At 38.9% G+C, this 11,789-nt stretch overlaps 1 long non-coding RNA gene across 1 annotated transcript in view; it reads right to left on the bottom strand.

The window, feature by feature from the left end:
- Positions 1–1,007: 1,007 nt before the first annotated feature.
- The window catches only part of LOC120405548, a 56,074-nt gene continuing 45,292 nt past the window's right edge, over positions 1,008–11,789 (bottom strand). Inside the window, exon 3 of the long non-coding RNA XR_005598660.1 lies at positions 1,008–4,693. This is a non-coding gene — a long non-coding RNA (uncharacterized LOC120405548). The remainder of the gene's footprint in view (positions 4,694–11,789) is intronic.

Below are 11,789 nucleotides of genomic sequence, written 5' to 3'. Positions count from 1 at the left end.
GACCACTAAAAAGTCATTCTCTTTCCATCGCTAGATTGAGGCTGACAGCCTGGAGGGAAGAGCCACTTCCCATTACCAATCTCCAGAGCCATATAGATGTCCCAAAAAATAGTATCTTATGTTCTACTGAAATAATTGTAACAATCATCAACAACAAAAAAGGGGATGATTAAGAATACATGTTTGCAAGATTTACGTCTGTACCTCCTGTACTAATTTCATGTAGGCAGACAGACTGACCTATGACTACACACATCCATAGAAAGGAGAGAGATCATTCAGTGTACTGTGACTATGATGTGCTGTGCCATCATGACATTCTGGCTTTAGCGCTGGTTTTATGGACAAAGTAGCATCACCTCAGTGTAAAACACTCCGCTAACACAGGGGCTCTTTTGCCTCTCCCCCTCCTTTTTCAGGGAGTAGCGGGGGAACTGAGACACGACCAAGATGCCTTTATGGATCCTTGGATGCATTTCCAGTCCCCTGTAGCAGATGCAGCAGCCTCAAGAAACTTGCCTTCACAGAGCAGAAGAAAGCTCAGGGGACTGCAAACCTGAGCTTTAAAACACCTTTGCATATAGCCCCCAGCTTTGTTCTTTGTGAAGTTTGGCCATACCATAGGATCCACCCCATTATAAATATTTAAAAGCTAATAAAAGTCACTATCAAATCCTAGATATTTTAACTGTGTCACAGATACTGACTACAATATGTTACAAAAAAAGTCACCATACATAAAAGTGTTACAAACTGCTAGTCATCTTAATGCGCACACATATTTACCATTAATTTTATATGTGTATGTCACTCCCATTCAAGAGGCGAATATACACATGATAAGGTTCAGCAAGGATATTGCTTTATGGGGGTAAGTGTATATCATAATAGGGCCCAACCTGGTGGTGGCCTTTAGGTACTTCCACAATATAAATGTTAAGTAATAATAATAAAATGGTATTTGTGGCTCCTTGAGTATGATTGCAATTAATTTATGTAATATTGTACATCCTGGACAACTGTACCAGGCATTTTCCACTGTGGAATGTTTACTGCAATGTAATGATTTTTTACAGATATAGGGTATTGCTGACTGATGGAAATGGTCAGTGCTCTAATAATCTGGTTGCCTGGGGCTGAAAAGGGGGATACCCAGTAAGTAGAGTAGCTGTAGGCCAAAATGTTAGAAATAACATTGAGGTTAAAAAAAATCCATAACAGAACGAAAACCATCCTATGTGCCAAGTATCACTAACTATTGCTTACACATGCATTAGGCTCCTATTCTAGCATAGCATTCAGATTCAAAGTCCTTTTTCCAATGGTAAAACATGTTTGTTCTGAAACCTACAAAAAATAACTCCAACAATAAAATTCATGCAAAAGTACTTGCAGTTATACACTTATATATACAGACAGCAATCAGTACAGTTCTGGAGGCCTAGCAGCAAGTTAATGAGGTTTCAGTATTCAATAACTGAGATAAAATTGACTCAGAGAAACAACAGAGCTGTCAGATTGTCATTTCTAACAGGCAACATAATAAACCTATACCAGAGGCCAGTTACAAATAAATGCACAATAATCAGCTGATAGGAGATAACAATCTAACAATCTTTTTCCTTATTTAAGAATGGTCCTGCCTAACTCATCTTATTGAATTGCTTGTTTATGTATTTACTTACCTGATGGACGTCTAAAAGGCTGGTAGTAGCCTGGTGTGCATGTGTGACATGGATATTTAACATTTTTCACAGGACAGTGCTCCGCTGTATAGAAATATGGTCAAGGAGAATGGGTAAATTACTTCTTAAAAACTCTAAATACCTCAGGACTATGAGAACATTAACTGCCATGAGACTGATCAATACTTAAATATCTATTGTTTGAATACAGCCATCAGTATTGGCATTAGAGATGGGACAACAACCTAATGTAGGTAGGTAATCATTGAATATAGAATCTTTTGTGTGGGTATTAGCTGAGTACTAAATAAGAAAAGTGGGGGTTAATAGTAAATTATCCACATCCCTCCTATCTCCCTCGGAGATAGTATGAATTAAGTGAAGGGCCAGCTCTTTGTGGAGGAGGAGGAGGAAAGCCCTGCCATAGCTTCCAAAGTGCCCACCTCCCTACTCCCCTTTGGGGAAGGAGAGTGATATCTCCCACTTGTGTTCCCCTCCAAACACCATTCACCGGAGGGGAATGAAATTAACCACCACCAAGTGAAGAACATAGATATAATCTCTCATGGGTGGCAACAGTAGCCAGTAGCCCTCTATTGGATCCTATTGCAGTAGCTCCATTCAAACAACTCTGCATTCTGGGGCTCCTAATGAACATATGTTCCAAACTGCATCATGCATCTCAAAAGCTCCCAGCTTCCATTTTTTTGGCTCAAATATATATACTGTATAAACTTCAGAGCAAAGGGAATTTGAATGTAGCTGCAACACACTGAAGTGGCTACTTCAGTGCAATAGCAGTCATTTTAGGTATTCAGTGTTTAAAGTTTATTTGGTGGTGGCTTTGGGGTTGCTTTCTTTTGTTCTCTTGTTGTCTCGCTTTTCCAGTATCCATTCAAAAACTGCAGTTATTCAGATATGAAATTAATACAGAGTATCTGTCACACCATTGATTGTTTCTTATTGCAAATAGATAGCTCAATTCTCTCACCACAGGACATGAGTAACTTACATCAATGGCATGGTCCTTTTATAATAATAAAATATACAATATAATTATTATATAAACAAAGACTTTGGCTTTATACAACTCAAGTCCCAAGACACAAATAAACCAGGAGATCACAACATTAAACACAGTAGAAGTTATTCAAGTACATTGTAATTGTGCTGGCACATAGCATGTGAAAATTTATCTTCATATTTTCAAAGTGGCACATGAGGTTTTAGCCTCACAACTTCTGTTAAAACCACTGGAAGTCACATGGGTAAACCCCTGTGCACTGTAGTTTTGAATATGCACAACGTTATACTTTGAAATTCTATAGTTGCAGTACTAGGTACCATCACATTATATGGGGGTTCAAGTCCTTCAGGGTATTTAACCAACATAAGGGAGTGTGATCAGTGATCAATGAGAAGGGATTGTCCAGGAGGTAGTACTTGAGAGAGTCTATGGCCTATTTAATTGCCAGTGCTTCTTTCTCAATAACTGAGGAAGCTCTCTCCCCAGGGAATAATTTTCTACTTAAATACAGGACTGGGTGTTCCCCATTTGCAAAGTCCTGTGAAAACACAGCACCAAGTCTGACATCCAAGGCATCCATAAGTAATATAAATTCTTGGGGAAAGTCAGGATTAAAAAGGATGGGTGATTGACAAAGGTTTGTCTTTCAGGTGTTAAAAGCCCTCTCAGAGTTTTTATCCCATTGGATTTTCCTGGGACTACTGCCTTTTACAAGGTCTCTTAGGGGAGCTGCAGTCAAAGCAAAGATAGCCAGGCCCAAGAAGCAACTCACTTGCCTTTTTGTCTGGGCACGTAATTGACACCAGCACTTCATCAGTTACCGTTTTCAAGAGTTTACCTCCCACACAGTATCCAAGGTGGGTCACTTCTGTGGTTTCTAACTTACATTTAGTAGGTGAGACTGGCTTATTGGAAAGACCCTAATACTCCTCTCATGTGCTGCAGATGATACTCCCAAGTGAAGCTATCATGAAGCTACAGATAATGATATTGTCTAGGTAGGCAATGGCATATTGGTAGTGGGGTCTGAGAACTTTTTTCATGAGGCATTGAAAGGTTGCCACAGCCCCCATGCTGTCCAAATGGTATTGTAGCAAATGTTAATTAGTTCATCTAGCAAATGTACTCAGCCTTTTAAGACACGCCCTTAGGTGGATAATATACAGGGCTGAGTTGACAATAGTCACATCCTGTTCCTCCTAACCTTCATGCTGCAATTTAAGATCCCCTGAGACTGATGGCCATACAATAGTTCAAAGGGATAGAAGCCTGTAGAGGCCTGCAGGACCTCCCTTACGGAGAATAAAGAGTGGTGAAAGCAGTTGATCCCAATTACTGGGATCAGATCTGACAAAGTGCTTCAGCATTTCTTTTAGGATTTTGTTAAATCTTTCTAGGAGCCCATATGTCTATGGATGATATACAGAAGTCTTCCAGGAATTAATGTCAAAAGGAAGCACAGCTCTTGCATCACCTGCAAGGTGAAGTTGGTCCCTTGGTTGGTTAATATTTCATGAAGGAACCCCTTGTGTGACAAAAGTTTCATAAGCCCCCAGGCCAGTTGAAGCAGGACAGTACTCATCACAGCACTTTCTCTTGCCCCAGTGGGCAACGCAAGAGATGTCATTGGCAAGCTGCATCACTAGTCAGCAGTATTTGTGTGGCACTAGTAGTTGTGTCCTCGCCTCCCCTGATCGATAGTCTTGCTTAATGTGATATATATGCTCCTTCCCAAGCACAAAAGGGGGTATTTCTCCAGTCACTGAGGTTCCATCTCTCCTCCATTTTGGAGGCCAGTTGCTCATAGGCCTGGCTTAACGTGGCATCGTCTCTTTGTTCCTGAACAAAGTTTCTTGCTTGTACTGGGGCTCACAACAGCAGGATGGATATCTTCTCCTCTACTCCAACCGAGATCAGGATGTTCTCAAGATCCCTTTCCATAGGTCTGCTTTTTCCCCAAGTCCTGCTAGTTCCATGTGTTCTGTGCAAAAGGAACAGTCCCAGTCAATAACCATGGAACTGATCATTCATGACCTGCCTAAAAAACAGCCAGTCTCATCCTATTATTATCTGGTATGCCAACTCTCCAGCCAGAGCCACTCTGAGGGCTTCAGTGTGTGCTCCCACAATCAATCTTAAGTACTGTTAGGTTGCCTGTTAGGTTCACTCCCTCAGGGGCACCTGGCATTGGCCACTGTCGGTAGACAGATACTGGGCTAGATGGACCTTTGGTCTGACCCGGTACGGCCTTTCTTATGTTCTTATGTTCTTACTGGCGGGGGAGACCTTTACATCACCATGTATGCACTGTTAGGGTGACCAGATGTCCCGATTTTATAGGGACAGTCCTGATATTTGGGGCTTTTTCTTATATAGGCTCCTATTACCCCCCACCCTGTCCTGATTTTTCACACTTGCTGTCTGGTCACTCTATGCACTGTATACAGGTTGTCTCTCTTAAGGCTTCATCTTCCATAGTGAGGGAGGCCTGAACTACTATCTGGCTGCATTAGGAGTGCTTACATTGTCTTCTTTTATACCCAGACTAGTACTATCAGTTTGTGAGGGTTTGTGAGCATGCATCTCTATGGTCCAGACCCGGGTGTATTCACATTCCATAAAGGGACAGTCCTTCCTCACATGACCTTGCTCCCTGCAGGGGTAACAGGTTATTGGGCTGGCTTCAGGGGTGTATTTCTTTGTTGGAAGTAGATTTTTGGTTATGAGATGGCACTAGCATCTCCATCTGAGAACCCTGTCTCAGCCAACTAAGGTATACGGTGGACTTTTGGGTGGGGCCTCACCCTAACCCTACCCCATTGTTCTCCCAGGCCTGTCCCTGATCAAGCAGGTAGCTGGGCCTTCCTTTAGGGAAATTCTAAATATGTCCACCCAGAAGCAGGGGTTAAGGACTCAGTGTCTGTGTCTTGTTTTTCCCTTTCGTCAGTCCTGGGGGGCATTGACAGTCAGGAAAATTGTGTGTATAGGGATCCCTCAGGCACTACGAAATTTTCCATCAGTGCACAGTGCCTGACAGAGACTTAGGTGGTGTAACACCTACTCTAGACCTCTTGCCACCAGTAACCAGATAAATTGTTCAGTTAGAATTAACTCAGCAACCTGGGCCCCAAGACCACTGCCAATAATGTTCCTTCAAGAATTGGGCTTCTACATGAGGTCTGACAACATTGAGGTAAGTTTCTGACCTAAATTACTGACTATGTGTCTCTTCATTGATATCTAGTCTAGACTATTTTTCTACTGGAAAAATTGGGGGGGGGTGGAGGGTGGAAGGTAAAAAAAGAGTAAGACTGTGTAATAATACTATTTGACTCATGTAAATTTAGGGTTTTTTTCATGGAAGATTCAATTAAAAATATTTTTTGTAGCTTACAACAAGTCTGTGCTATTAATATTTAGCAGGGACCGGAGAACCGTTCAAACTAGATCAGCACATGTTAGTGCTCTGGACATGTTAATTATATTTTCATTAGATTTTTCTCTCTCTCCTTGTTTATGCTCCTTTTCATTATTCTCCTGTCTCTGTATTTATTTATTTTTCTGCTTCATTTTCACACCAATTTTTCATTGTTTTTTTTTCCTCTACTACATTTTGCATCAATTTCTTTCCTAAACAAAATATAAACTAACTTTGAGTTCCAGTTAAAGTTTTCCACTTAAATGTTCAGGTGGATTGGGAATCAGGCAAAATAAGTTTGCCTGGCCCTAGTAAGTAGAGCATGATGGCATGAAAGGAGGCTGTTATAGCACCATTTTTGTCTGTCAGAGAGTACTTGAATGAAAGCTGGATCTCTCAAGATTTCCAACCCAAAGGAGTTTAGCTTTTGAGGGATCCAAATTTTTCGATCCTTATTCAGATTTTGAGGCCTTTTGAGATTATTTTTCCATTTATTGTCTTACCTGTATAAAATTCCACCTGCTATGCAGTGAAGATTCTTGCCCAGCCAAAGTTTGAGAAGGGGTAAAAAACTATTTGATGTTGTCTCTTGAATCACTCACTTTTCTCCCATTATCGTTACAAGAAAGGGTGAGTGACCATTCTGTTACAGGCACTTTACTAAGTCTTGATAAATTCCTGCTTAGATCACTGTGGTCAATTCTAGGCACACATTTAAAAATTATATCATAGTGCTTGGAAAGGCAAGGAGAAAAAGTAATTACATTGATCTCGGTGCTGAAAATATGAGTGAGCTATGAATGACAGGCTGAGAAATCCTAATCAATATAAAAAAGAGCTTTAAAGATCATTTAATTGAAGTAGAGTAAGTAGAATCTTACATGGTTTAAATAATGTCAACAGAAAAGTTACTGTTTTCAGCTCAGTACACATGATAAGACTTTGAGAGTCATAAGCACCTAATACCATCTCAGGAATTTAGTGGTGGGTAAAGATTAAAGCTTACTGTCTCAACAGGGTGCTGAGCTCTTGATTTATGTTTTTTATAACATCAAGTCTGGATTATTGTAATACCCTGTTCGTAGGCCTCTTTGAGACAGTGGTTTTCTGGGCAAAAGTCTTCAACATGCACAGATTATAGGAACTAGAATTCTCAGTGGAACTGAACTGTATCAACATCCTGCTAGTCCTGATTGGCTTATGTCAGGTATTAAACTGATTTTAAAAATGTGCATGCTACTTACTTTAGTTTAGTAGGAAGCCTTAAATTACCTTTTTTCCACTTTTTTTTAAACAAACTCTGTTTTCTTATTTGCTCAGTACATGGCATATTATTGTGACTCCTGATGGTACTATCAGCTTGAATCTCTATGTGACCTCAAAATACACTGATATCAGTGGGTGTTGACAACAGTCAGTACCTCATGGGCTTAGGCTCAAGTAAATGGGATATGCTACCCGCTCTAAAGGACCTTTAGGACTCTGTCTCTCTCAATTCCAGGATCCACCTTATTAAATTTAAACTGAAAATTTGAAACTGGTGGAGATTCTTAAGCTGGTTTTTAAATATATCTTTTACATTTGAAAAATAACTATGATTAATAGCTATGACTAAAGAACAAGGAAAGAATGTTTGAAAAATATGAACATATAAATCAGCTAGTTCAGTTCTGTATTCTAGAATATTAAGAAAATCAGCTAATATCATTGACAATTTCCAAAAAGTCATAGAAAACTAGGGAGTAAATAAATGATTAGAGAAATATAATATATGCTAGTAATTCTGCTTTTTAAAAAAAAATATGGAAAGGAATAATCTTAACAATTGCTATCCAGTAAGTCTAATTTCTATGCTCAATGAAAAGTATAGAACAAATATGAAGAGAAAAAAAATCAGTAAATATTTAGGCTTGATTTTCAAGAGAGTTCTTCATCCAGAATGAGGGCCAGATTTGCAACAAGCTTATCACGTTGGGTTCTCAGCTCTTGTGAGAATCTGGCCCAAGTGTTACAATGGGCACTGATGGCCACTAAGCACTTCTGAAAAATTGAGACTTATTTAGATGCCTTAATTGAAGCTGAGCTCTTTTGAAAACCTAGATGTGATTGGAGGTGTTAAGCCACTTGGAGGGCTTGGTCCCTCACTGGGGCAAGTGAAGATGTACAATGAAGTAGGCACAATGCCTCCTGGACTTGCCGCACCACTGAGGAAGAAGCAGCAGCATTCAGATTCTTCAGTCTGCCAGCTATTCTAGATGGTGTGGAGGATGCTCAAGTCAAAGCCTCACCCACTTCTCCCCCATCCCCATTCAAGAGGTTAGTTCCAATAGCAAAATGAGACCCGTGGCCTACTTGAACTCTGTGAGTGGGACCTAACTGAAATAAGTAGTTTTGCCATTGACTTCAAATGAAACCAGGATTAGACTCTGAATTCAAGGACTGTCTCTGGGATTGGTCCCTGTGAAAAGAATGCCAACGGTCCTTAGGTCCTCAGCCTCCCTTATATACTAGTGTAGATTTCTCCAAACTCAAACTGTCACCTCTGGAAGTTAATGGCATAATCACCAGCAATAAGTAGCATGGTTTTATAAAGCATAAATCTTACTTGGCACATTTTGTTCTCTTTTTCTTTCTTGACAGAATTATATTGTGTGTGGAAGGACACAGAGTGTGAGCTTTATGTTTAGCGTTTAATAAAACACTGGATGCTGTGTTTCATGAAACCTTGTTTTAAAACGATTCTATTTGGCTTGGTCAGGAACATTAGCTAAATGTTTTTTAAAAGGTAATGGTAAAAATCAATGTATTGAATTTGGGGGTAGCACACAGACTGTTGTTGTGATAGATAGGGCAATTTCCTGCAATAGCCTTGAAAGACCTTATTGTATTAAGTTTACATATTATTCCGAGCCAGGATTATATGTAACCTCTTTAAGGGGGAGATGTGACAGATATTGCAACCCCCTGGAGTATCTTTGTGGTCCACTGTTTTAAGTGTATGGTTTATGTATTATTGTGTGCCATTCCTTGGGAAGGGCTACCATAGCTCCTCCAGGAACTAAAAAGAGTGGTGGTGAGTAAGGCAAAATCAGCCAGTTTGTAACTCCTTCAGAAAGGTACGACCTCCTTTGGAGGTTCATATATACTTGTTCAAACTAGCTTATCCAGAGACCAACAAACAAAGAGAGGACTTTTGGATAAACAGCCCCTAAGTTCAAACTGACTCAAGGTCTTCTTTCTGATTCAGCAAACAGACAAGACCTTCTGTCCAAGAGGTGGGAAGGAGGGGTAATCCTTGTAGAAAGATTGGAAGGACTGGACGTAGTAAAGCCTCATAACACTAATGGCTGACCTCTGGTCAGCTTTTACCAGGCATAGAGGAACTTTCATTGTTTTAATATGTGTTACCTCTATTGCTTATATCTTAAGTATAAATAGGCTTGCTTAGAAGGAGCTGTGTGCTAACTTATAACTATGAGCAATACACTGCTCATAGCCATCTGACAGAAAGCAAAGTGCAGGCACTGGTCTGTTAAGGCAATTTGGGTTGCTGGGTATATTGCAGTGTAAACCAGGGACCTGTGCAGCCTTAAAACTCCAGTTAGGAGGGACTGGTATCTCCCCAAGAGAGGTGATGCCTGGATGCCTAAAGTGGGCACCCTTAGTGGACTGCAGAAGGGAAATAAAAGTCCAGTTATCCTGAAACTGTGAAAGTTGTTACTTTTGGTCTTACTTCATATCTTAACTAGTAATGGAGGAGGCAGTAAACAGTAAGTTAGTCCGTTGAGATTTTTTTCCATGTACAATTTTCCCACTGGAAAATGTAGTTTCAATTAAATTGATATGACCCACTGGGAAATGTTGATTTCAACTACTTTTCACTTTTTCATTTCAACATGTAAGTTTGAAAACATTTTTCATTTTGATATTTCCAACTGAAATATTTTCAGTAATTTTTGTTCCACAACATGTTTGGATATTCTTACTTTCTGTTCCAATTCAGAACAGAGACTAATTTTAAAATGTTGAAATTTCCTGCAGGACAAATCTTTCATTTCCCTATTAGCTCCACTGTACTCTAATCAAATATATACATTAATTAAATATCCAGATAATACTAATTTGGAAGGGACTGAAATTCGCATTCTGGACAGAAATTGATTTTAAGAAGTATAAATATTAGATATGTGGGCAGAAACTAACAAAATGAGATTCAATTTAGAAATGATGTATATTAAGTAGTTCTTTGGATCACTCCTGTGAGTAAATACTAATAAGCATACAGATAGGTTGTACAATCAGGTACTGAGATACCAAGGTGATAAATACCTTTGATATACTGTTAGGTAGAGAGGTAAGATAAGATAAATAAATTAAATGCAAAGTATGTAAGAAATGACATGGATATAACATTTTGGAGGAACATAATGTCAACAATCCATAAATATTTGAAGGCTGGAAACAGCAATGATGCTGATGAATTATTCAGTCTGGTGTATGTGGTATAATTAAGAATTCTGTTTTGAAACAGGAGGAAAAAAGGTATGAGGGAAGAATCTTTGAGCATGGGATGTTTTAGGGTGGAATAGTGTCATCAGAGAAGTGATGAAGACACCAACTTTTGGGAATGGACAATCTTCCATCATCATGGAAATTGATGATATGAGAGATTGGATGACCAAAGATATCATATCTACGATTCTATTGTATCTCTACATTTTCCCAATAAAGCTGTGAAGTCCTTGAATGCTACTTGACCAATTACTTGTTCAGTAGTTGCTTGATGTATGTACTGCAGCTGATGTGTATGTAAAACACTCTAGGATACATCTAATCCAAGGGTTTGCTAGAATATATAATTAAATGTAAAGGAAGTAAAAATGTTTTAAAATCCTTCAGAAAAACTGAATTCAGAAAATGAAATGTTTATAGCTACCAACAAAACGCCAGTTATGAAAGCCTTTTCCTTAGAAAATTCCATACTAACTACAATACTAGAAATGCCCTTGAGGCAAGGACATTTTTAGCTGTAGTGATCATCATCTACTTCTCTTGCCCTAAGATAAATACTTCATAATCGTTCTTTATGTTCTGTGTTGAGAATGTATGATGCTAGTTAAAAGTGATTCTGCTTTTGTGGAGAAAGTTAAGACATCACATTCCTGATTTTTCATTGCTATTAGTTTAAATGTAGGCATATTTCCAAGACCCTGTGTACTACAAAGCCCATTATACCTAAACTATGTGGCAAGGCCCATGCGCGTTTGTGTAGTCTAGGTATAATGAATTCTTTGGAAAACTGGGAATTATGCAGTAATATTAATGGATTACAGAATCCTTTGATGACTTTTAAATTTACTGAAATAAATTCTAAAAAAACACCACACTGTAAAAATATATAATTGGAATAATGTATATTATTTACCCATTCTTTAATACAGGATTATCACTCCCTTAGGGCTTAGTAGCTCTGCAGAAGGAAAATCTTAGGTCTTTCAAGGCCTTGTTCAACCTATTACAAGTTTCATTATGAAATCGAAACATAACTGTGAAACTGTGTATTGAACAAGTCAGTTCTACCCAGAGAAAGCAAAACCTTTTGCTTTATGTTTCAATAAAAGCTTTGTGGACTGAGAAAAATTTTCACATTAAAGTTGGT

Source organism: Mauremys reevesii, linkage group 5, assembly GCF_016161935.1.
Source record: "Mauremys reevesii isolate NIE-2019 linkage group 5, ASM1616193v1, whole genome shotgun sequence".
NCBI classification, from domain to species: Eukaryota; Metazoa; Chordata; order Testudines; family Geoemydidae; genus Mauremys; species Mauremys reevesii.
This window is presented reverse-complemented; position numbering and strand designations above follow the sequence as displayed.